The sequence below is a fragment of the Corvus moneduloides genome, chromosome 5 (assembly GCF_009650955.1).
Source record: "Corvus moneduloides isolate bCorMon1 chromosome 5, bCorMon1.pri, whole genome shotgun sequence".
In the NCBI taxonomy this organism is placed as follows: domain Eukaryota; kingdom Metazoa; phylum Chordata; class Aves; order Passeriformes; family Corvidae; genus Corvus; species Corvus moneduloides.
The window spans coordinates 1,272,683-1,297,760 of NC_045480.1; positions in this window are offsets into that span (position 1 = coordinate 1,272,683).

The window sequence follows — 25,078 nt, forward strand, 5'->3', positions numbered from 1 at the left end:
GGGGCTGGGCTGGAATTGCCAGAGCAGCTGGGGCTGCCCCTGGATCCCTGGGAATGTCCAAGGCCAGGCTGGACACTGGGGCTTGGATCCACCTGGGATGGTGGGAGGTGTCCCTGCCCATGGAATGGGGTGGGAATGGGATTTTTCAAGTCCCTTCCATCCCAAACCATTCCCGGGATCCTTTGATCCTGCAGAGCCCCTTGGGCACGATCCCAGCGGCACCGGCAGATCCATGGGATTGTCCCGAGCTGCTTCCAGAGGAGGTCAGGATCAAGGGCAGCGCGGAGAGGTCCCCCCGGGCGCTCAGAGCCGAGGCACCGACACCGATCTGCAGCTCCTGCTCTTCCCGGGCCGCGCCACAACCGCGGCGCGATCGCTTTTTGTTATCTCCGCTCTTATCTCCCCGCTCCCAACCCTCCCGGAGATCAAAGGAACAACGCGGCTGCCGCTGCCAGGAGCGGCCGGGATGTTTATCCCAGGTAAAAGGTGGGAAGTGCACGGCGCTGTCATTCCAAGGAAAAGCTCTGTCCAACCCCCGCCCCCGAGCTCATTAAGGAACAGGAATCGGGAGCCGCATTCCAGCCCGGCCTCGGCTCCCGCTTCCGTTTGGGGAAGGGAAAAGTAAAAGTTTAATTCCTCTGTTTATCCCAAACGCTCCTGCCTCGCCTGCCCGCGCTCCTCTTTTGGGATCCCCAAAAACACCAGCGGCAGGGAGGAAGGTGGATTGAGGGACGGGCAGCTGGGATTCGCCTTCCCTCTCTGCAGCAGGGGGAATTTTCCTAAGGAGAAGGGCTGGAGATCCTTTCCCCTCTTCCCTGAAATCCGTGTCAGCACCTTGGGCACGTCCTGCCTCGGCAATGTCCCTGTCACCGTGCAGCCCCTGTACCCCCAAACCCCCTCTGTCACCCCCTGTGCCCCCAAACCCCCTCTGTCACCCCCTGTGCCCCCAAACCCCCTCTGTCACCCCCTGTGCCCCTGAACCCCCTCTGTCACCCCCTGTGCCCCTGAACCCCCTCTGTCACCCCCTGTGCCCCTGAACCCCCTCTGTCACCCCCTGTGCCCCCGAACCCCCTCTGTCACCCCCTGTGCCCCTGAACCCCCTCTGTCACCCCCTGTGCCCCTGAACCCCCTCTGTCACCCCCTGTGCCCCCAAACCCCCTCTGTCACCCCCTGCGCCCCCAAACCCCCTCTGTCACCCCCTGTGCCCCTAAACTCCTTCTCCTCATCCCCCTGTACCCCTAAACACCCTCTGTCACCCCCCTGTGCCCATAAACCCCCTCTGTCACCTCGCTGTGCCCCTAAACTCCCTCTCCTCACCCCCCTGCGCCCCCAAACCCCCTCTTGTCACCCCCTGCGCCCCCAAACCCCCTCTGTCACCCCCTGTGCCCCCAAACCCCCCCTGTCACCCCCTGCGCCCCCAAACCCCCTCTGTCACCCCCTGTGCCCCTAAACTCCTTCTCCTCATCCCCCTGTACCCCTAAACACCCTCTGTCACCCCCCTGTGCCCATAAACCCCCTCTGTCACCTCGCTGTGCCCCTAAACTCCCTCTCCTCACCCCCCTGCGCCCCCAAACCCCCTCTTGTCACCCCCTGTGCCCCTAAACTCCCTCTGTCACCCCCTGTGCCCCTAAACCCCCTCTGTCACCTGCCTGTGCCCTCAAGCCCCCTCTGTCACCCCCTGTGCCCCTAAACACCCTCTGTCACCCCCCTGTGCCCCTAAACTCCTCCTCATCCCCCTGTACCCCCAAACACCCTCTGTCAGCCCCCTGTACCCCCAAACCTCCTCTGTCACCTCCCTGTACCCCTAAACTCCCTCTCCTCAACCCCTTTGTGCCCCAAACCCCCTCTGTCACCCCACTGTATCCCCAAACCCCCTCTGTCACCTCCCTGTACCCCCAAACCTCCTCTGTCACCCCCTTTGTGCCCCTAAACGCCCTCTCCTCACCCCCCTATGCCCCTAAACCTCCTCTGTCACCCCCTGCACCCCTAAACCCCCTCTCCTCACCCCCTTTGTGCCCTAAACTCCCTTCCTCACCTCCTGTGCCCCAAACCCTCTCTGTGCCCCTCAACCCTCTCCTCACCCTCTAAACCCCCTCTCCTCACCCCCTCCACCCCTAAACCCCCTCTCCTCACCCTCTAAACCCCCTCTCCTCACCCCCTCCACCCCTAAACCCCCTCTCCTCACCCCCTCCCGTCCTCCACAGCCTCCTCCAGCTCCCCGGAGCATCCCGGCTCCAGTTGGAGCCTCAGATCCGTGATTTCCGTGGAGAGCAGCACATCCGTGGCTGTGCCCTCGCCAGCCAGACTCGGTGGCACCGCCAGCTCCAGGGGGGTCGTGCCCCCCATCTCAGCAGCTCCAGACTGCCCAGAGCCCCCAGCTGACCCCCCCTGCCCGTCTGCTCCGGCCCCAAAGGGATTTGGGATCCCTCGGGCCCCGTTCTCTCCGTGCTCATAAATCTGCAGCGGTTGAGGATCCCAGTTGCCGGTTATCCTTGTCTGGGGTTGGGGAGCTCAGAGCGGCGTCCCGGTGCCTAAAGGAGGTTGGAGAGGGATTTTTCCTGAGGGATCAGACAACAGAAAAGGGCTTTAAGGTGAAGGAGGCAAGGTTTAGGTTGGATTTTAGGAAGGAATTGCTGGCTGGAAGGGTGGGGAGGGGCTGGGCTGGAATTGCCAGAGCAGCTGGGGCTGCCCCTGGATCCCTGGGAATGCCCAAGGCCAGGCTGGACACTGGGGCTTGGATCCAGCTGGGATAGTGGGAGGTGTCCCTGCCCATGGAAAGAGAGGAGCTTTAAGGTCCTTTCCATCCCAAAGCATTCCAGGATTCTGGAGCTGCTCTGGAGGCAGCTGGGAGAGCTGGGAATGTTGCCCTGGAGAAGGGAAGGAGCCAGCGAGAGCTGCGAGCCCCTTGCAGGGCCTAAAGGGGCTCCAGGAGAGCTGCAGAGGGACTGGGGCCAAGGCCTGGAGGGCCAGGAGGCAGGGAATGGCTTCCCAGTGGGAAAGGGGAGCTTGGGCTGGGATGTTGGGAAGGAATTGCTGGCTGGGAGGGTGGGGAGGGGCTGGGCTGGAATTGCCAGAGCAGCTGGGGCTGCCCCTGGATCCCTGGGAATGTCCAAGGCCAGGCTGGACACTGGGGCTTGGATCCACCTGGGATAGTGGGAGGTGTCCCTGACCATGGAATGGGGATGGAAAAATGATCTCTAAGTTCCCTTCCCACCCAAACTATTCCATGATTCCCTGAATCCCAACCCCATCCCTGTTTTATCGTTTGCTCCCTGCACAGGTACCGCAGAAATCACTATCAGCAAGAAAAACAGGGATTTAAAGATGCTTCCGAGGGAAAAAAACAATTTTACAACCGGGATAAAAACCAGGGAATGCCCTGACAGTGACATTTTCCACAACAAAGGGATTTGGGATCGGTGTCTCCTCTCTGACCTTTAGCAAACCCCGGAATTTGCTTGCCCTGGAAAACAGGAGCCCGGTCCCACCTCTGGCACGGCCTGGGACTTGCAAATCCGATGTTGTTTGGTCTTTTCTCTCCCGATGCATAAAAGATTTATGGCAGGGTGGAGCCACCCCGATGGCTTCATTCCTTTCCTTCTCTGGGAGACATCCATAAAACCCGACCTGGCTCCTGCTTTTTTCAGGACAAACGCATAGGGAATAAAATCCAAGCACAGGGAATAAAATCGGAGCCATGAGGAGAAGCTTTCTGGCTCGCTGAGTCCCACAAATGGGGTATTTTTATTATTTCTTTTTTATTTGCTGCCCTGAAGTGAAGAGACGAGCAGCTGAGGAATTAGAGAATCCCAGAATTCCGGGATGGTTCGGGATGGAAGGGAGCTAAAGCTCATCCCATTCCAGCCCCATCCATGGGCAGGGACACCTCCCACTATCCCAGCTGGATCCAAGCCCCAGTGTCCAGCCTGGCCTTGGGCATTCCCAGGGATCCAGGGGCAGCCCCAGCTGCTCTGGGATTTCCATTCCAGGGCCTCACCACCCTCACAAGCAACAGTTTCCCCATTAATATCCAAGGTAACACGATCCCAGAATCCCAGGATTACTGAGGTTGGAAAAACCCTCCAAGATCATCGAGTCCAAGCTGTGCCCGATCCCCACCTTGTCCCCAGCCCTGATCACTGAGTGCCACATCCAGGAATTCCTTGGACGCCTCCAGGGATGGGGACAGAGAATAATCCACAGAAAATATCTTAGAAAAGGATGAGCCACAGACAAATATCCTGAAAAAGGATGATCCGCAGAAAAAAATCCCCAAATAGGATAATCCACAGAAAAATATCCTGAAAAAGGATGATCCACAGAAAAAAATCCCCAAATAGGATAATCCACAGAAAAAAATCCTAATAAAGGAGATCTGCAGCAAACGAGGAGCTCCACTGGGAGAAAACTTCCCCAAGTGCCTCCTTTTGGCCTCCAAACCTGAGCCAAAGGCGCAGATTTTGTGTGGCACCTCCCAAGGACACATTTTTGGTGCAGAACTCCAGTGCAGGACATTTCTTTCCCAGAATCCCAGAATATCCTGAGTAGGAAGGACCCCCAAGGATCATCCAGCCCAACTCCTTCCCTGTCCAGAACACCCCAAAAATCCCCTCGTGTTCCTGAGCATTGTCCAAACCTCCTGAACTTTCAGGCTCTGATGGTTCCACACACCCCAAGGACACAAAGTCGGAGTTCCGGCACCGTCAGCATTGAGAGGGTGACCAATCCCACCCCGAGCTGTGGGAAAGCTTTGCAAGAAACCATCAAAGAGAGAAAAAAAACGAGGGAAAAAGAGTCCTTTGGGAAGCCAGCCCCTCTCCGAGGTCAGCGCTTGCATCAGATCTTTGTCTCGCTCCCTCTCCCTATCTCCTGCATCTCAGGGTGGGTCCCGGCCTCCCTGGGCCTAAAATCCAAGGAGTTCCCGGACTCAGCATTCCCTGGAGGCACCTGCGGGCCCGGGATCAAGGCACGTTCCAACACGAGGCCCAGATCCCACACGGAGCAAGGCCCAGCGGCCGCAAGCTCGGCTCAATCCAAACCAGGGCCTGCTGTCATCTCCAAGCCCTCTAATTCCTGGCGGTGTCCGGCATCCCGGATTCCCAAAAACCCTCCCAAACTGCGTTCCTGCCTGGCCAGGCTCCTCCTGATGCCAGAGGAGGTGACCCACAAGTCCCATTGTCCCTAAAGCCACGTCCTCCAGGAGCAGAGTTGGGCCTGAGGGGACTTTGGAAGGCAAGGTCATCTCCAGGCAGGATAAAATAATTCCAGAACAATTCCCGGAGTGAGGAGAGCTTCACTCCAGCTTTCTGGTGCTGGGAATCACAGAATAGTTTGGGATGTAAAGGATCTTTCAAGCTCCTCCAGTCCAACCCCTCCACAGGGACATCTTCCACCAGATCAGGTTGCTGAGAGCCAAATCCAGCCTGGCCTTGCCCAGGGATGGGACGGCCACCACCTCCCTAAGGAACGTCTCCCAGGGGTTTTCCACCCTCGCTGGGAAGAAATTATTCCTTATTTATTCCTAATCAACCTTCTTGGAAATTTAAATCCATCCCCCTTGTCCTGGCCCAGCTGATGGCACCAGGAGCCGGCAGATAAAGTTCCTGGGGAACTCCGGAACTTTCCAGAGTTCTCAGCTCCAGAGGAGCCTTTTCTCCATCCCAAGCCATTCCCAAAGCCCTGGGAGCCCCAGTTTAGCTGCGAAGACCACGCTCAGAGAGCTGCGAGTGGTGAGCTGATTGTGGCCTTCCAGGACCTGCAAGGGAAACAACGGGAAAGATGGAGAGAGACTTTGGATAAGGCCTGGAGGGCCAGGAGGCAGGGAATGGCTTCCCAGTGGGAAAGGGGAGCTTGGGCTGGGATGTTGGGAAGGAATTGCTGGCTGGGAGGGTGGGGAGGGGCTGGGCTGGAATTGCCAGAGCAGCTGGGGCTGCCCCTGGATCCCTGGCAGTGCCCAAGGCCAGGCTGGACACTGGGGCTTGGATCCACCTGGGATGGTGGGAGGTGTCCCTGCCCATGGATGAGGCTGGAACAGGATGGGCTTTAAGATCCCTCCCACCCAAATCATTCCATGATTCCATTTTTCTGCTCCATCCCCTCCTCCCTTGCCCCAGCACCAGCAGCATTTCTGTTTGCCCTTAAACCTCAGATTATTTCCTGGGTCCTAATTCCTAATTCCTAATTCCTAATGAACCCTGATCCAGATTTTTTCCCCTCTGAAATCCTGGAGGAGAGAAAGCAACGTGGGGACCTCTCTCCCAGCCTGACCCAGTTTCAGGCACAGCTCAGACATGGATGAGTCAGTGCCAGGGCGAGTTTGAATTCCAAAGGGTCATGGAAAAGTGAGGGAGATGAATCCAAAACTGATTCAATCTGATTCACCTGGGGGGTTTTAACCAACTCAGAGCTCCTGGGTGGTACAAGGACCATTCCCAAATCCACTGGGATGGTTCAGGAGCAAGACCTGCCTTAAGTTCCACGAGTCCTGTCCTACTTATCCTACAATGTATCAATCACTCTGTGTGTGGAGATAAAAGTGAATCCCTGTGGATCCCTCTCTGGTGTTTCCATGGAATGGAATTCCTGATGGGTGGATCATGGACACAACCAAGGGGAACCTGACTCAAATTCCCGGATGCAGCGCGGTGGCAGATGGGATTTACTCCACGTGGAGTGGGAATATGGGCCTCCTCCAGTACCAAGCCCTCCTGGCACTAACTCTGGAATTCCAGAGGTTTTCCTTAGGACACAAAATCCCCCTAAGCAATCCCAAATTTCTCAAATCTTGGGATTACTCATTTACCTGGGACAGGTGAAGCCCAGGGCTGAGCGTTCACCTGCGGGGCAGTTCAGCGGCGACACATTCCCGATCCAGCTGCAAACGGGGAACGGGAAGATTCCCACCTGGCTCAGGGAACTCACCTGGGCTCAGGGAATTCACCTGGGAATGTGACTCAGCCCAGCAGCTGGATCTGAGCAAGCCCCAAACCTGCACGCTCAGGTGGCTCCAGGGGCCGCAGCTCCGAGGCTTGGAAGCCTCTCCCGTTTCCCTAAAATCCAGCATCCTGCAAAATTCCAGGAGCTTATGCCAAAACCTACACCCCAAATCCTCATTCCGGATCTTCATGCCTTGCCCTACAAAGCTCTGGACCCCACACTGGGTGCTCCCTTCCGTTCCCATGGGATTCCACGCGGGGGTTTTCCACCGTTTTGCCACTCCAAGGTTTCAGGTGGCCCCGGGCCAAAATCAGGGAGAGTTTCACCTGCACGGGTGGGAGGTGGTGGGAGAGAATCCAACCCAGGCACAGGGCCTGTTCCCACATGGGACACCCCAAAGTCCTTCTCCACCTCCTGAAGGGAAGAGGAGATGGAAAATCCCGCCGCTACCCCAAAACCATGGAGGGAAGCTCTCGGCAAAGATGAAGGGAGCCACGGAATGGGAGCACTGGGATTTGCCCCCAGCTGGAGTGGCTGAAGGTTTGTTGGGATGCAGGATGAGGAATTGTCCCATTCCCTGCCGTGTCCACTCATTCCTTAGCCATCAGGAAAACTCCAGGTTCTTTTCCGTCTTTTCCAAAACACTCCATCTTTTTTTGGTTAGTGCTGGAATTTGAGCTTCTTCCAAACTAAGAGGAGACGGTGCAGGACAAGCACAGAACCAGCATTCCCTGGGTACCTTCTCCCAGTTTTTCGCCATTAACAGCCGAAGGAATCCTGATGGAGATTGCAGAGGGACCAGTGTGTGGTCACAGAATTATCATGGAATGGTTTGGGTTGGGAGGGACCTTAAATCCCACCCCATTCCATGGGCAGGGACACCTCCCACTATCCCAGCTGGATCCAAGCCCCAGTGTCCAGCCTGGCCTTGGACATTCCCAGGGATCCCAGGGATCCAGGGGCAGCCCCAGCTGCTCTGGCAATTCCAGCCCAGCCCCTCCCCACCCTCCCAGCCAGCAATTCCTTCCCAACATCCCACCCAAATCTCTTCTTTTCCAAGTTGAAGCCATTCCCTGGGTCCTGTCCCTCCTTGGACCTCTCCCTTCCACTGTCCTGCCTCTGCTGACTCCAGGGATTTGACACCTGTTTGGTGGCAGCCGGGAGACAAAAATAGCCGGCAAGTTTGGGCTGGAATGGGAATTTTTGTGTTCTGGATAAATAAAGGAGGAGCAGCCAGCAATGCTGACATCAGGATGGACAAGGAGGGGCTGAAACAGGTTAAGAGGGAGGGAAAAATCCCGAGAGAGACGTGGAAGAGAAAACCCCACAAATTTTCTGTCATCTATTTCAATAAATAATAATAATAAAAAGTAATTTTAAAAACCCAGGCAGTTTGGGAAACCTGAAATTTGGGTTTGCACATTTTAACCCCTTCAAAGCATAAATTTTATCTCATCTCATGCAACTCAACCATCCAGACCAGTGCAAGTCTGGACCCTAAATGGCACCAGGACCTGATTCTTCTGCTCTGCAGCCAAAACAATTAAAAATGACCCCAAATAACCCAACCTCTTCCATTTTTCAAGTGGAGCAATCAATAAGGGAAAATAATTCCATGGAGACCACGGAGAGAAGTTGAATTAAATACTGAATTCCAATCGGTAAAATTTAACCTTTGCGAAAGATCGGAATTTAATATTAAAAATTCATCTAAAATTGAAAAATCAAGCAGGAAAAAGCTGACTTGGAAAAGGAGACGAGGAAAGAATCATTTACTTCACTCCATTTCTCCAACCCATAATCAGGAATATTTCTGATCCTTTGGGGCAAAACCATTTTTCGAGAGGAAGATTTTTGAAGCTAAAATTCCCATTTCTCTTCATCCCCATTGCCCTAAATTTCAGGCTTGGTTTAAAACCAAAACCAGCCCAGGTTTTGTTTCCAAGCTCAGCATAAATGACACTAAAACCTCTCAAAGGTGTTCCCAGGAGCCTTGAAGCAGATGAGAGATTTTTTTTTTTTAATCCTCTCACTTGGGACACTTCCAGACCTGGAAAAACTTGTTTCAAGTGAAAAACAAGGAGGGTGGATTTGTTGCCAGGAAAATACGGCCAAAAAATCCCACCCAAGACTTCCAGAGGGACTTCAGAGCCCGGACTCATCCCAGTTCTCCACCGAGGAATGGTTTTCATGCCCTTCCTGCAGAGTTCCTCTAGCCAGCACTGGGATTCTCCATGGGATTCCTCCCGCGTGTCCCAGCTCCCTTCCCCAGCACGGAATGGGCACGCTGGGAGTGCCGGAGGTGACATTTGTCACCTTCTCCTCAGAGGGAAGTTTTGCCCGGGGTGCAGATGTTCAGGTTGGGCTGGGCCGGGTGTTTTCCAGTGGGTTCCAGTCCCTATCAGCTTCTCCCATTTAACAAACTGGTGTTAAACCAGTTCACAGCAGGTGTGGCTCCTGCAAGGAATTCCTCTGGCTGTGGGAAACTCGCACAGAGAAACAGTTTTGGGGTGGCGTGTCCAGGCACGCAAGGAGCCTGTCCCCGGCGTCCCATGGAAGTGGCGGATCTAGGATTGCCTCATCCCGAGCAGCAGCCGGTGGGACCCAAGGAGAGCTCTGGAACTGCAGAAGAGCAGCCAATGGATTGGGAGGAATTGGGAGACTCCTCAGCAAGGAGATGATGGGAGATTCTTCCATGGAAGGCCCAAGATCTTCCTGGTTCAGGGTTTTCCACATCTCTTTTCCCTACTGTCTTCCAGGGCAAATCCCTGCCAGTTCCCTCAGCTCCAGAGGATTGAGGAATCCAAGAACTTGTCATTCCCGGAATCATGACCTCCTCTGTCATTCCTGCTCCACCATCCACATGTCAAACACGGGAAGAAAGTCTCTCCCAGGACCATCTTCTCCCAATATCCAGGACCGATGCATGGCTCAGGACAGCTCTGGTTGTCCTAATCCAGAAGGTTCTGGATTCCAACAGATTGCGAGATCCAACTCATTCTCCTCAAACACAAACTCCGCCATCCATCCCTCGGTTTGGAATGACTGGATACCGCAAACCCCAAATCACTTCCCAACGGAGAACGGGAATAATCCGTACTCCAGCCCTTATTCTGTCCCCCTATGGATGACGAACCTCTCAGAACAAGGAGTTTGTGTTTGCCCAACTCCAAACACAGCATGGCCACGACCAGGGAATCATGGAATGGTTTGGGATGGAAGGGACCTTGGCGATCATCTCACACCAACCCCTGCCATGAGCGGGGACACTGTCCACTAGAACTGGAGTTAGGACACGATCTTTGATGGAATCTCTGGACGCTTCCGAAATACAGATGAAATATTTAATGATGTCCCTCCAGGATCTGAAGGGGCCTCCAGGGAAGCTGGAGAGGGACTCTTTGTCAGGAATTGTAGTGGTGGGACAAGGGGGGAATGGGTTCGAACTGAGGTGGGATGGTTTAGGTGGAATATTGGGAAGGAATTGCTGGCTGGGAGGGTGGGGAGGGGCTGGGCTGGAATTGCCAGAGCAGCTGGGGCTGCCCCTGGATCCCTGGCAGTGCCCAAGGCCAGGCTGGACACTGGGGCTTGGATGCACCTGGGATGGTGGGAGGTGTCCCTGCCCATGGATGGGGTGGGACTGGATGGGATTTAAGGTTCCTTCCAAGCCAAACCATTCTGTGACTCCACATCCTTCCAGTGCCTGATCCACTGCCTTGGCACATGCCAGGACAACCATCCCAAAATCACCTTGCCCATCCCCCATGGGCATCCTTGGCCTTAGAACCAACTGTCCACCCTGCCTAAAGCTGCAGACGAGGCTGGTGTGGCCAGGAGTAGAATTTTGGCCATAGCAAACCATCAGACCCCACAGTCACGGATTTCCAGGTGCTGATTTTTCCCTTTAAATCCGCAAATTTCCCTTTAAATCTGACTCCACCTGGAAGCACTCCCACAGCAGCATCGAGCTGGTGGCCAAGTGTCAACCTGGTGTTAAAAGTCCAACTCATCCCAGACTTACAGCTTAAAATCCATCAGGAACAGGTGAGATCTGGGTGATCTCCAGAGCCTGCTGAGGACCTGGCACCTCTTTTGTCCCTCCCGTGTTCCCGAGAAGCCGAACGAGTTCCTCGGGAATTTCAGTGCTCCTGGGTTTTGCAGAGTTGCTGCTTTGATGTCCTCAATTCCCTGTGCTCAGCACCCGTGTCCTGATCCCAGCTGGAGCCGAACGACGCTTGGAGGTGGGATCCTCACCAGATGTTTTGCAACGAGCTCCCTTTTTGCACTTTAAGCTCTTTTGTGCTCCCTGCTAAGCCAGGTTTAAATCTCCAGCCACTTTGTGCTCCTCAGGCTCAAAGGTGGAGCTGTTCTACACATTAAATTATAGGGGTTGAACCTGCAAGGTGCCATGGATCTGCTCCCAGCACTCCTTTGTCCCAGCGAGCTGAGGGGATTCCATGGGAGGGAACCTCCCCCTGCTCCCAGAATGAGCTTCATGACCCGTCCTTGAACCTTTAGAGGGAGAATTCCAGGAAGATTCCCACCTCCAGAAAGTAGCTGTAGAAATAGAAAATAGTTTGGGGTGGATCTTAAAGATCTTCTCCTTCCACCCCCTGCCACGGGCAGGGACACCTTCCACTATCCCAGGCTGCTCCAAGCCCTGTCCAGCCTGGCCTTGGACACTTCCAGGGATAGGGAAGCCACAACTTCCCCCATTGTGTTGAATCTACTTTCCCAGAAAAGTGTCTTTTTATGGATTTTTTCCTCCTCACGTTCCACATCCCTGCAGGGATACAGGGACGTTAATCCACACGGGATTTGAAGAAGTCAAAATCTCTGCTTGCGGAGGAAAAACTCCTTTTTTCCTGCGGCAGACGGAGCCTCCCTCACGTGCCAATGTCAGGTGTGCAGGTACCCCCCCCACACACACCCTCTTAAATCCAGGCGGATTTTATGGATTTTCCACAGCTAATCCAGGACAAATAAAAGCTGCTACTGCGAGACAACCTCTGAAGGGCTGCGGGCACGAAGGAGAGGGGGGACAACGTCCCACCGGGAGCTCCGGGACGGGGCCGGGACCCGGCGGGTCCCCGCGAGTGGCGGGGCCGTCCCAGCGCTGTCCATGGTACCGAGCGCCCCGGGGCTGCCGCAGGGCTGCGCTCCCTTCCCGCGCCCTCCAAACACAAGGAGAAGGTGGATGGCACCGTTTGGAAGCGCCCGGACTGCTGGGATTTCCTGAATTGAAGTGCTTGGCTCTCGAGTGACCATAATCCCTGAGTCCCGGAATGGGTTGGGTGGGAAAGGAATTTAAGATTCACCCAGTGCCACCCCATTCCATGGGCAGGGACACCTCCCACCATCCCAGCTGGATCCAAGCCCCAGTGTCCAGCCTGGCCTTGGGCATTCCCAGGGATCCAGGGGCAGCCCCAGCTGCTCTGGCAATTCCAGCCCAGCCCCTCCCCACCCTCCCAGCCAGCAATTCCTTCCCAACATCCCAGCCCAAGCTCCCCTTTCCCACTGGGAAGCCATTCCCTGCCTCCTGGCCCTCCAGGCCTTGGCCCCAGTCCCTCTGCAGCTCTCCTGGAGCCCCTTTAGGCCCTGCAAGGGGCTCGCAGCTCTCCCTGGCTCCTTCCCTTCTCCAGGGCAACATTCCCAGCCTTTCTCCCAGCTGAGCTGCTCCCTCCCTCTGATCTCCCTGGTGCCTCCTCTGGATCTCTCCAGCAGCTCCACGTCTTTCCTGTGCTGGAGCCAGACAGATCCCAGTCCAACAAACCACGGCAAAGCTTCACTTTAAGCTAAAACCAGCTTAAATCGATAGGAACTGGCTGAAGTGAAAACAAGCCCGAGAATGAGGTAAGTGTCCACAGCGTGTTTTCCACCTGTTTTCCTAAATTGCCACATGTTTCTTACGGAGCCAAAGCCTCATTTACGTGACCCTGGGCAAATCCCAGCACCTCCCTCTGCTCTGTGTTTCCCGAACGAGAGGGCAGAGCGCTGCACCCGCTTTTGTGAAGTGCTCCGGGATTTATGGAGGAGGAGGGCGACATGAAACGGGATAAGGAGGAATTATTTCGCCTCGGCGTTCCCAAAAAAATAAAAAAAAAAGGGGTCGAGTTCTCCACTCTTTTACTGGCATTTTGTGACTTAGCAGAAGCAAGGGTTTAGGGACCAATAAAAGCCGAGTTCAAGCGTTCTCAGCTCATTACACATTTTCCCAATGTCTTTGCAGACGCAATTAAAGCAAAGCACCCTAAAATTAACTGGTTTCCAACACTGGAAACCTTTATTTCCTCCCTTCCCTGTCTAATTAGTGCCGTGCAGTCCAAAGGGAGCAGAACTCCAATTTGTAAGTGAAACTAGGCCGAGATTAAAACCACACTCGGCAATAATGGCCCCGTGCTCCTGTAATGCCTCCTGCCTTCAAAGGGCCGAGCCGGGCTGAGCTCATTAATTCTCACAGGTTGGTAATTTGGGGTTATTAACCTCGCTTTACAGCCAGATCCTATAGAGGTGGAAGTGATTTGCCCACAGGCACCGACTCAACGCGCGGGACCCAACCAGAACTTGGCGGCACCGGAGCTGGGGACCCTCCGGGATTCCAGAGGGGAGCTCAGCACTGGCAGGGTCAGGAGAGAGATCCTATAAGGAGTTTAGGGTCTGCTATAAAGCTTTTAAAACCCAAGAGGGATGTGGGAGCACCAAGGAGTTGTGCAAGATCCTCTCCTTGCTCGCCATTCCTAACGCCAGGAATATCAAAGCTTTCCTGTTTAGGGCTCCGTGGTGGATTTTCCTGCCAGGCTTCAGGCCCTGCTGCTTTCCAAGGGGCCTCTCCGAAGGCTGGCTGCCTTTGGAGACTGCCAGCATAAATCGCCGGGAAGAACACTCCCCCACGAGGGTCTGCACGGCCAAACCCAGCGTGTTTATCCATGGATGTATCCAAGATTTCACTCTCACACCCTGGCTCACCTGCTCTGTCACCCTGGGGGCACCAGAATCCGTGGAAAATCTCCATTTTTAGTGAAAATTCCCAACCCTGAAACATCAGGACATGGTCAGAGGTATCTCAGTCCGTGTCTTGTGTCCCTGCCTGGTGACACCACCAAGGCCTGGTCCGTGGGCGTTTCCATCCCATGCTCCACATCTGGCAAATTCCCATAATTAGCAGGAGTAGGAGGCAAAACTCCTGCAATCCCTTCCCAAATAACAACTGAAATGTCAGCGAGCATTCCCTGGATCTGGGAAACCCCAGCCCGGCTCCCTCTGACATCGGAGGCAGAAATCTTCCAAATCCTGACAGCCCTTCCCGACAGCAAAGCTGGAGAGGGGCTCACCCCCCCCCTCTTTTTTGGGAGAAACTCCTCACCAAGGAAAAAAACCCCATCAAATCCAAGCCTGAAGCTCCAGAGGGCAAGAGTGAGCATGACTTCAGAGCCTTGGGATCGGGACACTCCCCTGGGAGTGGGGAGACCTGAATTCCAGTCGCCAGCACCAGGGGTTGTTTCATTTCCAAACACATCAACAGTCCTTGGAGCAGGAGCTGGAGCTCCGGCCGCTCTGCCGGCTCCCAGGCGAATTTCCCGGAGCGCCAACACGGCCAGCCTTGCTTGTTCTTTCTTGTTGACCCACTGAATCCCGGTTTTCCCTCTGCCAGGCGGGATGGCTTTCCCAAAATAGGGAAAAAAATGGGTGCAAAGAGGAACTTGCCACCACATGGCTCCAGGTGGGAGAGGTGGCCTGGCCCTTTCCCGAGGGAAAACGGACCTGAGCCCACATTTCCTGCATGTTGGGGCTGGTGAGGGGAAGTGCTGACAGCAGGAGAATCCCGATGCCCTTGCAGGGGTGCCAGCACTTTTTGGGATCAGAAGCGTTTCCCACGTGCTGCCCTTGCCTTAAAATCCAGGGCTCTGAAGATTTAGGTGGGTTTAAGGGCACTCCAGAAGGGGAAAACTATCAAGCCTGTCAAGCCAATGACATAAAAACGGGGACAATTCCACTCTTCTCCAGCAGTTTGTGACGTCACCTCCAGCCCATGGATGTCCGGTTGCTTCTTCCATGGCCTTCCGGGAGCGCGATGGAGGAGAGATCAGAGATGTTCCACCTCTCCGTCCCTCCGAAGAGTCGGCTATGGGGCGAAGAGAGGGGTTGGGACACCCCCAACACCCCTGGGCACCTGCCCTGCCCTCCAGCAGGAGCTGCTGGAAACCTGTCTCGAGGCACAGGAGCAAATCCTTCTCCTCCAGGGGGCCGTAGACTCCGGAATTTTTTGGGATGGGTGGATTATTTTGGGAGCTGGGGCCTGTTTGAACACCCTGGGAAGGTTCTCAGAGTGTGGGGAGGGAAAGGCAGGCCCAGTCTCACACACACCTCACACCCACACGCTTCCAAATATTCCTTTCTCACACCCCCGGACCAATCCATCTCCCACAAGGACACTATCACGGCATCGGGATCTCATTCCCAAGTCCTCTCCCTCTCCCAGCCACGTGCATACACTTCCACCTTCTTCTGCCCAGCTGTTGGCTCGGGTCCCTCTTCTCAGCAGGTTCATCTCCCTGGATCCATCCAAGCAGAGTTTGGAAGATCCTAGAAAAGGTTCTAAGGGAATTTAACAAGGGGAACCATTCCAGCAGCAGTTTGGAAGATCCCAGGAAAAAGTTCCAGGGGAATTTAATCAGAGGAACCATTTGGAAGATCCTAGGAAATGTTCTTGGGGAATTTAACAACAGGAACCATCCCACCAGCAGTTGGGAAGATCCCAGAAAAAGTTCCAGGGGAATTTAACCAGAGGAACCATCCAAGCAGAGGTTTGGAGCATCCTAGAAAAAGTTCCGGGGAATTTAATCAGAGGAACCATCCAAGCAGCAGTTTGGGAGATCCCAGAAAAAGTTCTCAGGGAATTTAATCGAATGAGCCACCCAAGCAGCAGTTTGGGAGATCCTAGAAAAAAATTCGAGAGGAATTTAAAGAGAGCAATCGTCCAAGCAGAAGCTTGGAAGATCCTAGGAAAAGTTCTCCGGGAATTTAATAGGAGGAACAATTTGGAAGATCCTACAGAAGGTTCCAGGGGAGTTCAACGAGAGGAACAAAGAGTGAAAATGAGCAGACCAGACAAACCCTACAAGTTGGGTGGATGCAACAGGAAAAGTCTTGGAAGGATATTTTGGGAATAACAATGCAGATTTCAGTGTGGGGACACTCCCATGCACAAGGCCATCATTCCTACATGGATAGCAGAGAAGCTGATCCATGGAAGTCCCCCAAGTTCTCAGTCCTGAGGAGCTTGGGATGGGAGTTCAAACCTCACTCCAGAGGACAAGGAAACCAAAATTCCTGCCAGGACACAGCTCCCAGCCCTGGAGCTGAGGCCTCTCTTCTCCTCCCTCCTCTCCAGAGCTCCAGGTGTTTGGAGCTCCATGGGGAGAGGTTCCTGGTGTCCTGGAGCATCCTCCCACCCTTGTCCCCCACGGCACCATTCCGGTGGAATGAAAGGGTGGAGGAAACCCCAAACCTGTGCTCTGAGAAATTCCCATGGAAATGGGGATTGAATTCCCTTTTTTTTCTTGGGAAGGAAGGCTCAGGGTCATAGATGAGACCCCCCAGCAGTGGGATCCACTCCTCCGGCACCAATCCCAGCTCTGTTGTCCCTTCAAGCTGGTTTGGGAAGTGGGAATTTGGTAGTTGGGATCCTCACGTGTCCAACAGACCCTCAATCACTTTCCTCACTTTGTGCCAGCAGAAAACTTCCCAAAATTCAGGGGGAACAACCCTGTCAGGACAAGGGCAAGGCCAGGTTTTCCCCAGTCCAGTTCTCCACCTAAATTCAGCGGGATGAGACATTCCATGAGGACAATCCCTGTCAGCAGCAGCCCCTCTCCCGAAGGAAAGGGTCACATCCCAAAAATATCCTGCTCCTTCCTAACAGGAGTTAGAAGCTCCTCCAAACTGGGAATCTGACTGGGAATGGAGGGACCTGGACCCAAAGATTAATTTAAAATAACTGCACACTCCAAAGAGGAAGGGAAGGAAAGGGAAGATCCCTAAATCCAACTGCAGCCCGTGCTGAGTGTCCATGCAAAGGCTTTTCCCACATGGAATATCGGCAGGAGCACAGCACCTCATATTCCTGAAGTAGGGTGATGGAGAATTCAAGCCTTACAGACTTCTGGGAGGGAACTGGAGCCTCAAAAAAACCCCCAAATGCTCCATCTGACACTACCGGAGCTTCCAAACTGCTGAGGAGATTCCGAAGGTGGATTTTCCCAACCTTTGCCACTGCAGTCCACAAATCCTGGGTGATGATTTTCAGCACAGGATGAGCGTGGTCTCCTGATCTCCCTAATTAGCAGCCTGCTTCCCAAATCCCAAGTTTTCCCTACTGGATCCTGCTGACCTGTTTGGGAGCATCTCCTATGAACAAATCCACTCATTCCCATCTCCTGATCTCCCTAATTAGCAGCCCACTTCCCAAATCCCAGACTTTCCCTACTGGATCCTGGTGACCCTTTTGGGAGCATCTCCCACAACCAAATCCACTCATTCCCATCTCCTGATCTCCCTAATTACCAGCCTACTTCCCAAATCCCAGACTTTCCCTACCAGCTCCTGCTGACCCTTTTGGGAGCATCCACTCACTCCCAACTCCTCCAACCCCTCCCTCCGCCTCCTTTTTGTGATGTTTTCCTCCCAATCCCGTGGTTTGCCAAGGCCCCCGCCCCTCCCTGTCTGATTGATTTCCCAGGAATCGCAGCTGGAGCTTGGCATGTTGGATCCCTTCCACTCTCCCTCCGCTTTTCCCAAGCCATGCTCAGGGTGCGGGGAAATTCCTTCCTGCTTATCAGGCTCCTGCCCCATCTGTGCTCCGTGTGGGGAAGGAAACCACATGCGAGATAAGAGATAAGGGCCGTGCCCAGGGAGAGGAGACACAACCCCAAAACCTCCCGGCTCATCGCACTCTCGGAGTTGTCAGCTCTTCACCCTCAGGAACTTCAGGAACAGCTCCTCTTCCCAGAAATCCCTCAGGGGGTACCTGCCCCGTGCCATGACAGCAAGGCGGGTTCCGAGCAGGAGGAAGGAAGGAGCAGGGTGCTGGAGGTGGAGTTATTCTGATTTTCTGGTGTGTTTGCAGCTCCCCACCACGGAGCTCATCCCAAAGGCTCGGGACAGTCCCCTGAGGTCCCTGCCAGCTCCAGGTGTCCCCTGGAATGTCCAAACCATCAACCACCACCATCTGAACATCAACCACCACCATCTCCACCATCCACGGCTCAGCAAACCCCGCCTAGGTCGTGGTCCCGACTCCACCAGCTCCTGCCTGCCTCTCTGTGGGATGAGCATTCCGTGGGATGAAGCCGGGCACAGCTGGAAGGGTGTTTGGCTCCAGGTGTTGCTCCCCGTGTGCTGTACGGATGAGTCTCTCCCAGGTTTGGATCTCTCCATCCTCCCCAGCCATCCAAACCTTGGAAACGCCTCCCCACACCCTCCCAATGTGCTGGAAAATCAGCTCTCCACCAGTCCTCAGGTGTTCCAGGCCCTTTGGATTTAAAACGGAGGGAAAAAATGAATTAATTCTAACAGGGAGCCACGAGGGACCTGGAGGAACCCAAGCCAAGCCCTCCATGGGATGGACTCCCAGCACTGGCAGGGCAAAGGTATCCAGAATTCCTGCAAATCTTTTCTGTGGAGGCTCCCGGGGGAGATCCTGGTGCCGGGGAGGAATAAAGAACTCTGGGTGTGTTACTCGGAGATGGGCAAGGTTCCAAGGCTCTGGCCGGGGCACAGCAGCTCCTGCTGCTTCCCACTGTTACAGTCACCTCACCTTTTCCTTGCTGGTGTTCCCTGATCCATCCCTTCCCGGCACAGGAAAGGCGCCTTCAAGCCTTTGCGTTGTTGGCTGAAGAAAAAAAAAAGAAAATAAAATAAATGTACTTTTTCTTTAGGGTGAGGGGAGAATACATTACGAGAGTTTTCTCCTCACTTAATTTGTGGCAAGATTCCTAAAACAAGGCTGTGACCTTGAAATAAAAATCATGGAATGGTTTGGGTTGGAAAGGACCTTAAAGCTCATCTCATTCCAACTCCTGCGATGGCAGGGACCCCTTCCACTAAAGCAGGCTGCTCAAATCTAAATCCTGATCTTTAAATCCAGATCTAAACCCAGATCTCTCCTTCCTGAAAAGACCTCACCCAGCAAAGTTGTCCCAGCAATCTGGGATTGGTGTCCAGGAGCTGTTTCCTCAGGATGGGATGTACCTGGCACTGGGAGCCTTCCAAATCCTGCTGCTCCTTTCCTGCGCCCATGGAATGCGGCCATGAAAAAAATAAGATGGATTTTGGAGGCCAGGATGTCCCAGGAAAAACGTGTGACCCACACGGAGCTCACCTGGTTCATGGAATCATTGAGGTTGGAAAAGATCTCCAAGGTCACCGAGTCTAAGCTGTGCCCCATCCCCACCTTGGCACTGAGTGCCACCTCCAGGAGTTCCTTGGGCACCTCCAGGGATGGGGACTCCAAAGCTCCCTGGGCACTTCCAGTGCTTCCCAAGCCTTTCCATGAGGAAATTCCTGCTGATGTCCAACCTGACCCTCCCCTGAGGCCGTTCCCTCTCCTCCTGTCCCTGTTCCCTGGGAGCAGAGCCTGATCCCTCTCCGGCTGCCCCCTCTTGTCAGGAGATTCCTGGAATTCATCCATCACTGTTCCAGACTGAGAGCTCATTGCCCTGAAGACTGACCTCCCCAAGAAAGAGGGAAGATCTGCTGATGGAGCAGAGCCACTTCCCATCGCCAGATCCCTCCCTACAACCAGGAAAATGAGTTTTCCATCCTCATCTGTGGAGTGACATAGGAAAGAAACCAAATGTAGCTCATCTCAGTGACCCAGCCTCACTCCAAGCAGGAAAAGCCACAGCAATTTCATGGAGTCTGTTTGGAGCCTGATTAACCAGCTGGGAGGCACAACAGATAGAGCCTCTTATATTTTTCCCAAAAAAACCCCCAATCTCGGAACCTTCAGAGCCTCCCACCAGTGCCAGGAGCAACAAGACAGAGCCTCAGAGCGGAGACAGAGACCCAGCTCTAAAAAAAAAAAACATCTTGGGCTCCAATCCCTGCCAGCTCTTTGGGATTTTAGCACCTACGGAGCCTTTTTGAAGCCAAGCCAGAGGCAGCAGTTGCTGCTGCGGGAATGGGACCAAGGAAGTTGTGTCTGCTCCGTGCGGATGAGTCAGAGCAGCTCCAGGAGGGAGAAATGAGGAACCATCTCCTGAACCCCTGGCAGAGGCTGGGTCTGGTGGGCAAGACCTGGTGGGGGGATCTCCACGGCAAAGGGCTGTTCCCAGCTCTGGCTGACCTGGAAAAGTCCTTTCAATCCCCCAAATTCAAGGGTGTGGATTTACAGGGAGGCCCGACACGGCCGTGCTGAGCTACAAGGAAAATGTCCTCGAAAAAAGAGGGATTTTGGCCATGGAGAGAGTCCAGAGGAGGCCCCGGAGCTGCTCCAGGGCTGGAGCCCCTCTGCTCTGGAGGCAGCTGGGAGAGCTGGGAATGTTGCCCTGGAGAAGGGAAGGAGCCAGGGAGAGCTGCGAGCCCCTTGCAGGGCCTAAAGGGGCTCCAGGAGAGCTGCAGAGGGACTGGGGCCAAGGCCTGGAGGGCCAGGAGGCAGGGAATGGCTTCCCAGTGGGAAAGGGGAGCTTGGGCTGGGATGTTGGGAAGGAATTGCTGGCTGGGAGGGTGGGGAGGGGCTGGGCTGGAATTGCCAGAGCAGCTGGGGCTGCCCCTGGATCCCTGGCAATGCCCAAGGCCAGGCTGGACACTGGGGCTTGGATCCACCTGGGATAGTGGGAGCTGTCCCTGCCCATGGAATGGGGGTGAAATAGATGGGATTTAAGGTCCCTTCCACCCAAACCATCCTGGGATTCTGGGATTATTTCTCCGTTCACCCCTTGGACATTGGGATCCCCCAAAGCTCAGCATCCACCCCTGCCCTTGCCTGGGCAGACCTGACCCTCAGCTGGGTGAGAAGGACAGGAATTCCTGGTTATGTTCCTTCTCCATCACTGGGAATTCCCTGTCCAGAGCTCCTTGTATCCCCGAAACAACGGCCTTCTCCAGGAAAAGGGATCCTGATTCCCAAGCACAGCTCCCAGAGCCAGAATTCCCCATTTCCATGCTGGCACAGCTTCCCAGAGAACAGGGCAACTCTCCTGCCTCGGGAATGGAGGCCTGGAAAGGATCTCCTGCCACTTTTCCTCCATCATGGACATAATCCAAGCAGGATCCTGAATGTTACCCCCATTATCCTTTCAACCAGCAGCAAATTCCCTGCACCACGAGAGCCACCCGTGTCCTCCCGTCCTGGTGGGAAACCCAGGCAATTCCAGCAAAATTCCAGGGTGCTTTGGATTCACTCCGGTGTCACACCTCGAAGTCCAGCATGACAGCCAAGGATGGCAGGAAAAGTCTAAGAAAGAGTTTGGGTTTTTTAAAATTTCCTCTATTTTTTCTTCAGTCAGCGACAAAAAGAACGAGGGCTTGAAGGTTCCTTTCCCAGGAAAGGGAAGATTCCAAGCAAAATCCTTTGGAATGAGCTGTGTTAACACCGGTAATGAAACCCTCAGCCACTCCAAGCTCAAGATCCATATCCCTGCTCAGGAAACGGGAATCGTGAGCGTTGTTCCCGGTGTGGAGCCGTAATTGCCTGAAAATGACACAGAAAATGGGAAAGTCGGAGCTTAATTCCAACGATTCCGACTACCAGGGTTCTTCCCTTAATCTGGGACAAAGGATAACAGCCAGGAATTCCTCATCTGCGGAAGAAATCAGGAGCTGGGGACCTTTTCCATGGAAAAATGTGAAATTGGATTGAAAATAGATCCGAGGTTTCACGGCCCTGGGAATTAGAGGGCGGAGCTGAAGGAATGTCAGAAATGGAAGCCCTGCCATGGGTTTTTTGGATCTCTGGGACCAGATGTTCATCCCAAATCAGTGTCCAGCCGACACAGATCCCGTGGAGACTTCCCGGGACAATCCGGTTGCTCCTGATGTGGGACTGGATCCCCTGGAGCTGCTCTGCCCCAACTCCAGCAGCGCTTCAGAACCGTCCTTGTTTTTCTGACCTTTTTTTCCTGATATTTCCACGTATCCCGAAATAGCAGGAGCAGGAATGACAGCGAATGCATCTGGCATTTAATGAGCTCCTCGATGAGGAGCCCTTGAGCCCTCGGATCTTGCAGCAGGTCCTGAACTGTCAGAATTTATCTGCTCATCTATTTCCGGGCTTTTTTTTTGGAATCTTGCCTGTAAAATCCACATTTCAAGGCCCTGAATCTCCGCTTCTCACTGATCTGGGCTGTAAAAATCAGCCACCGACACTCCGAAAATGGGTGCAAATCACGGATTAATTCCCACACATCCAGCGGATCCAGGTGCTTGCCCAGGAACAGCAAAGGCTCCGGGATCATCCTTCGGGAAGGCAGAAAACCCTGAGGGACTCAGGTGGAGCTGCAAAAGTTCTGTTTTCCTTCCAGATTCCCACCCAGACCTTGGAGGAAGGAGATGCTGCATCCCAAATTTTTGGCTGCTCTGCTGAGGGGAGGACAAGTCATTGTCCCAGCTGTGCCAGGAAATGGGACAAGGATGATTCCTGCCGGGAAAGGGCTGCCAGGCTGGAATCCCATGGGAGGAAGTGCAAATAATCTGCAAATCCCAAATAATTCACCTTTGAGCATGACCTTTCCCTGGATTTGTCCCACCGTAACCACAGATCCACTTTTTTCCACTGTCTCGACACGAATCCAGAATCTGGAGGCTCCAGAGAGAGGGAATATTCCAATTTTTCCTTTTTAAACACCTGCAGGAGCTCAAATCCATCCTCAGAGCCGCTCTTTTCCACCAGCACAAGCGAACAGGGAGCGACTCCACATCCTTGGCCTGAATCCCAGCTGGTAAAAAGCAGGAAAATTTCCTGGCATCGGAGAGCCTGACCCAAGAAACACAAAATCCCACAAAAACGGTGATTTTTCCTCAAGGAAAGATTCCTAGAAACACCAAATCCCACAAAAATGGTGATTTTTCCTCAAGAAAAGATTCCTGGGGTTGCCTCTGCCAGTTCGTGACTGAGAAATGGATCTGTGTCAATCCAGGGTGATTTTTTCCCCCTTCTTGGAATTTAATCCCTAAATGAATCCTTCAGGAATCGCATGACAAATCCTAATGCTCATCATGAGGCAGCTCCGAATCCTCTGGATTTGCTTCACTCTGGATCCCACCAGGGAACATCGCCAAAAACCCCGAGAGCCCAAAAACGTGGACATCTGCTGCCCTGGGCTTCAGGATGAGAGAAAATCCATTTCCGACATGGATATTTTATGGATAATTTCCTGGGATAGGCCCAGCCAAAAAGGGCTTCAACTTTTTGGGAAGAGAAAAGAAAACGTTGATATAGCGGGACAAAAAATGAGGTGGGAAAAAAGGAAAACCACCTGGATGCTTTGAGCGTCTCAAGGAAAACATTCCTTAAAAAAATAAAGTGTAGGAAACTCTAAATTTTCCAGGGAGAAGCAGCTGGAGCTGTTCTGGGGAGGGTTAGGTTGGATCTCAGTGGAAAAGTTCCTCATCCAGAGGGTGCTGGGGCACTGGAACAGCTCCCCAGGGAATGGGCGCATTCCCAAGGCTGCCAGAGCTCCAGGAGCGGTTCGACACCGCTCCCAGGGACAGGATGGGATTGTTGGGATTGTCCTGTGCGTGGAAGGAGTTGGATCCATGATCCTTGTGGGTCCCTTCCCACACGGGATATTCCAGGATTCTGAGAGGTCGTTAATCCTACGGTATTCCCAGCATCCCTGAGAAGTTCTCCCGGAACACTTCCGTTGGTTAAACTGGATTTTGGACTCACATCTCCCACTCCTCCAGGCACGAGAAAACCTTTCCAAACCAAAAAATTCCTCCTTTTCCTCCAGAGGCAAATCCAGCTCCAAGACCAGAGGATCCCGAACAGCTCAGCTGAATTTTTTCAGGACAATTTGTCCTTGGAGATATCCCAAACTCCAGGATGGGAATTCCCCGCCTCCCATCTGTCCCAGGCTTTAAACCTCATCCCCATTTCACCTCCGGCTGCTTTGTCCTCACTTCAGCAACCCCAGCGGAGGAAATTCCTGCTGTTTACAAGGATTCGGATCCGCGTTATCTGCTCTTAATCCCAAGCTTTCCCGGAGCTTCCCAGACTCCGTCGCTTTTCCTAAGAAGTCCAAACTTGTCCTTGGCTGCTTTAATGCAATCCAAAGAGGATTTTCTGCCCAGTCACCACCTCCTAAACTGCCCTGTCCGCGCTTGACCTCTCTGCCAGGATTGCAAAATTCCCTGGACATTAATGTTTTCCTCGGGATAATCGTTAGGAAATGGGGTTGGATCACGGACAGACCCCACCGGGTGGAAAAATGTTTGGCTGAGTCACGGGAGCCGTGTGAGCAACGGCCGAGAAGGAAATTGCCACGCAGCCTCTTATTATTATTTATATTGATTTATACCTTTATCTATTATTTATTTCATTAATTTATTATTTCAATGAATTCCTTGGCTCCGATTTTTTTTCCTTGCCAGGGTCAGGGTCCCAAATTTCAGCTCAACTTTTGGCCCAAATCAGCTGATCCGGGTTTATTGAAATAACCCTTGAAGGTCAAAGTGCTGGCATTTTCTTGGTTTCATTTTCCAATTAAAAGAAAAATTAGAATAATATTTTAATTCATTAAGAGATTTCTTTCAGTTGGGTTCACCCAAAAATGGTTGCAGTCATGTTTTCAAGAGAAAATTACATTTGAGAAGATTTTTTTTTAATTCTAAATTTTAAATTTTTTTTAAAATTTAAAATTGTTTAAAATCTAAATTTTTTAATTTTTAATTTTTTTAAATTTTGTTATTTTAATTTTTTAAAATTTCAAAAATTTTTTAAAAATCTTAACTGACCTCCAACCCCCACCTTGTTCTCATTTGTGATCACCTCTTCCATTTCCAAACTCTTCCAATACAAATTTTTCCAAGGAATGTCGGAGAGGTTCCTGAGCCTCAGCTGTGCCCAAACCTCTGCCCAGAGCTGAGAACAGGAGCTGTCCCCAAACCAGGGACAAGCTGGTGGCCGGGGCTTTTCCAACTA